Source organism: Charadrius vociferus, unplaced genomic scaffold (genome assembly GCF_000708025.1).
Source record: "Charadrius vociferus isolate BGI_N301 unplaced genomic scaffold, ASM70802v2 scaffold323, whole genome shotgun sequence".
Taxonomy (NCBI): domain Eukaryota; kingdom Metazoa; phylum Chordata; class Aves; order Charadriiformes; family Charadriidae; genus Charadrius; species Charadrius vociferus.
The window spans coordinates 987,244-992,000 of record NW_009647692.1 but is presented as its reverse complement, the minus strand read 5'-3'; positions in this window follow the sequence as shown (position 1 = coordinate 992,000).

The following is a 4,757-nucleotide window of genomic DNA, read 5'->3' as shown; positions in this document are numbered from 1 at the left end:
ACCCACGGCACACGGAGGAGAGCGGAGTCCTGCTTCTGATTTCAGTGCATGTTTATTTCAGTTTTATATTCATTTCAGGCAAGTGCTTATTACACGGATATTATTCATGTCGGATACCTAAATTCTGGAGCATGAAGAGCCAGTATAGTACAGCTGAATAGTAAAAATACAATATGTACAAAATTAGTTGGTTTTTTGTTTTTTTTTTTTTTCACATAGCAGATGTATCCAAACACATAAAAATCTTTTACAGTCTCGTTTTTTCAGTATTTAGTATTTCGGTAGATTGGTGACACAGTGACACGTCCTCACTGTAAACAGACGGCATTTGCCCGGGGTGCGCGGTGCCGAGCCGGCGGCTTTCCCGTGATGTGCTCGGGGTAACGGTCAACGCCTTTCGCCGGGAGGGTGGTGACGGGCGGCGGGGGACGCGGGGGCAGCAGGGACGGGAGGTCCCCGCTCCCACCGCAGCTCCTCACCCTGCGGTGCCCAGGCTGGCGCTTCACCAGATGCAAATAAATCGTTGGGTGGATGCAATGAGTACCCGATTTCTCACTCTGTCAGGAAACACTCTTTTGGATCGGATTGTTAAGGCAAATCCGTAAGGCATTCGTACCAGGATTTCTCGTCTGGAGGCGTACAGCCCTGTGTGGGTGGGCTTCCAGCCCCGTGCAGAGACGGGATGGGAGTTTGGGGTGTTTCCCTGGAAGCGAGAGCTGAGACAGGCAAGCCTCCACCCCCTATGAGCCGTGGAGGGCTCTGCGTCCGCCACCAGTGCTCCTTCACACTCAAATTCATTTTCACAGCACAAAGAGAGGGTGCGAATTGATGGGCCTCATCCTCATCTACAGCAGAGCCGTGCAATCCCACCGAGGGAGCCAAACGGCACCCTACCGTGGGTAAGAATATAAATTCCCAGTGCAGAACAGCACCGTCCCCCGCGCTGGCCCTGCAAGCAGCGGGGAATAAAGGAGAGCGGCACGTGTTGGCTGCGCACACTGTTACACAGCTCCGGATGAGCGGGAGCGCTGTCCCAGCGACTCGGCGTGGAGGCAGCCAAACACAGCTTCCGCCAAGGCTGCACCTACCCGATGCGGCGCTTGTGCTGGTATTTTGATAATTCGAATTTTGGATTATTATTCTTAAGCTCTATATAGCAGGAAGAGAAAGGTGCCGTGACTGACCCTATCCTATTTCCCTTAATGCTAAACATCTGTTCCTAACAGCTGATGTTTGACTAAAGAAAAAAATAATCTAAAAATAGTGTTATAATCAATTTTAATCTGTTCAAAATGATAGCAAGGGATGGAAAACAGGCCAGAAGTATGACAGTTTTCCTTTCCTCATTCCAGTATCTTTTAGAATTAAAGATTGAAATGAACAACTGCTCACTCAAGAAAAAGCCCAGCTGCGAAGTCTAAGAGGAGCCTCACCTGCGAGGTGCTCAGCAGCTGCCCACCCCCACGCCGTCTCCAGCAGCCTTAAGGCAGCCAGGTCCCAGCTCAGCGCAGCTGCACGGCTAATTAAGCTTAAGCAAGTGCCTACAAGTCAATGGACTGAGCCATTGCGCTGCTCAGGTACGCGGGGGTCAACCGATTTACCAGGCCGAGAGCGCGCACCTTTGCTGGGGACCCTTCAGCACACATCACGGAAAGCACAGGGGCCAAACAAGCACCAACTGCGTCGTCACACCGGGCAAATGACGTCTTCTCCCCCAGCGCACAAGGGAGGTCTCCAAACTCCCCTCTACCCACCCAGCCCACAACAATTTTCACACTTTTTTTTTTTTTTTTAAATGCAAAAAATTCACTCAGGATGCAAACCAGTCCAAAAGAGACACAGGCTACATACAAAAATCGGAGACACGATAAAGTCTTGCATTGAATGTCTATACGTATATAAACAGGCGTGCATACGGACAATCACACCAATACCGACACAAGCAGCAATAGTCTCACCTCCACCTACACCACTCAAAGGCATTTTACGTTTTTTTTTGTTTCTTTTATTCTTTTGTTACAGAAGGCCACTTTTAATTAAAGAAAAAGAGAGAAGCAGCCCAACACCAGCAGGCAGCGGCCTGGCCGGTTTCGGGACCTGCACGGTAATACGCTGAATGCCAATTAGTTGGTGGTGCATTTCCTACCCGGATAAACTGCGTACGATTTTTAAAAAGAGCAGAAGCCTCTGCAGAAGGGACATCACCTCTGTCCAGCTCTGCTCAAGAAAACAAAACCCAACCCTGCCGGGGGCTGCCCACCCGAGTGCTCCTTGCCTTCGACACCCAGTATTCGACCCCTGCACAGACGGACACACACACCCCCCGTGCAGAAGCAGAGGTCTGATGGCAGCGGTTTGGGTTCAGCCCTGTTTTCCTGGGCAAGAGAGGGGGCTCGCTGGCTGCCCCCCGCCGTGCCCCCCGCACCGCTTGCAGCCACTGGCCCTTGGGCGGGCAGAGCCCGGCCCTGCTCGCCAGGCAGGGCTGTGCCGGCACCCGGGACCAGCCTGGGGACCAGCCCGTGGCCCTCCGCACCACCAACCCCCCAGCAACACCACGGCACGGGAACACCCCGTGTTGCACAGCCCTGGACAGCCCAGGCACAAGCGAAGGGGGTGCTGGTGCCCTGCTCCCCCCTGGGCTATCGTCTCCCTCCCCAGGCAAACACAGCACCGCTCCCAACCACAAATCACAATCAAAGCATGCGATTCCTTCCCTGTCATCGTCATAAAAGAAAAATGCACAAGAAATGTTTTTGGTCCCAAACTACCTCTCAAACCCACCCAAGCCGGGCGAAACAGCGCTGCCCCACGCGGCGGCGGCTGCTGCATGTCTGTCCCCTCTTGCTCGTTGCAAATCAAACGCCAGCAGAAAAATGGCCTTGTTTGAAAGGAAGGCTGAAGGCAATGGTCGGGCTAAGACTCAAAAAAAAAAAATAATTTGGTTTACAGAATGATGCAGTTTGCATGACATTTTCAGCTCTGGGAGCCGGGCTGCACATGAGGCACTGCGCAACCCGTGCTCCCCTCCGCAGCGGGCAGCAGCCGCCGGCAGCGGCATTCTCAAGTCTCTCCTCAGTCTTTCCTGAGATCAGCGTGGGTTTTGCCTGAGAAAGGTGTGAGTCAAGACTTGACGACGTGGCCCTCAGCAGCTGCCACCACCGTGGCGCACCGGCCCAGCTGGAGATGTCAGCGGCAGGAGCCCCGGGGAATGCTGCTCCGAGAGCCTGGCTGTCGCCGCGTCTGGGCACGAGTCACCATGTCCCCAGCAGCGGTGGCATGACTGAGACTGTTGATACTCTGAATAACTCTAAGGTTTCTCCAGCCAAGGCAGTCCCTCACCCTGCACTAGGACAGGAGTGCAACCCTAAGCAGGGCTTTAAAACCCAGCTCGTGAATTGGGAATTCAAAAATCCCTACCGCTTGTCCACCTGATACCATGCAAAAAATGGTTATAACTACTTTTGGTAGTTTGTCTGCCTTTTTTAAACTCTTCCCTCTCCCTTGACCTCCCCACCGGTTTTGATCAGCTTTAGAAATCCTGAGCAATCCGAGGATGAGCAAAGGACAGCAGTGGCTCCAGCCAGGACCACTGCAAACGCCGGACAGCAAGAGGCAGCCACCGGCTGGTGCCGGTGCCATCACCAGCCCCAGGAGTTCAGAGAGAAGTCTCACACACACCTCGTTCCCGGCTGCGGCAGAGCAAAGCACACATGGAGGCATCAGCCGCCGCACACCAACACACACGCGCACAGGGAGGGCCAACTGACCCACTGCCGCTCGGACCCTGTTCAAGCCACTGCGGAGAACGTGGGAAATCAGGTCATTTCCCTTCTTAGGCTAAACTATGGGGTTCTGGCTAATTTTTATTAGTGTGGTCAGGAATACATTCCCATATCTAAAGTGTCAGCTGTAAGAACTCTTTTCAGGACAACTGTAGAGCAGCAGTTTGGGTTTATTCCTCTCTGCCTGCACTCGGCAGGTGAGCGCGGAAAGCAGCCCGAAGCAGAGCAGCGGAGGTGCCCGGCCACCAGCCCGCTCCTCCTCGGCAGCCGGCCCGGCGCTGCGCGGCCGTGGGGGCTCCCTCGGCCAGGCTCCGAGGAGCAAAGCCGCCCGTCTGCTGGCACAGCGCAACCCCGCTCCCCGGCCTGGCTGAGCCGTGAAAGCAAGACACTATTTTTGCGTGTAACTGTAGCTGCCCGAGGGGTTTCGCTCACACAGGTCTGCTGGTGTCTATTTCAAACAAACACGACTGTGCTGGCTGAAGTTTTTAGCACAGGTCGCGCTTTTGAGCTCGTTTTTGCTGTTGGTAGGGTGGCGAGAACAGTGGGGAGCACGCAGGCTGGGAGGTCGGGAAGCACAGCGCCGCAGGTGATGGACCCAGCGCCTGCCCTCGGTGGAAGCATCTCTGCTAACCTACAGGCTCCGAGTCGGGCTTGATGGGACAGAAAAGTCTTCTCAAAACTACATCGAAAACGCATTTGCTACTTTTTTCTGTGGTATGGTATGTCTATGGTTACCAGCAACTAATATTATTCAACAACAGAAGAGATTTCTTGTAAACTTCATATTTATTGATTTTTTTTGGGACAAATTAGATCTTCTGAATCCCAAAGTGTACATATATATATTTATATATAGCTTTCTCCATAGGGAAAACACATATATCAGCGGAGGAGAGACATTTCTAAAGTGCCCCTTGTTATACAGTACTGAACATAATTTCTAAGAGCATTAGCGTAAATCTGAAGTTTCTGAGC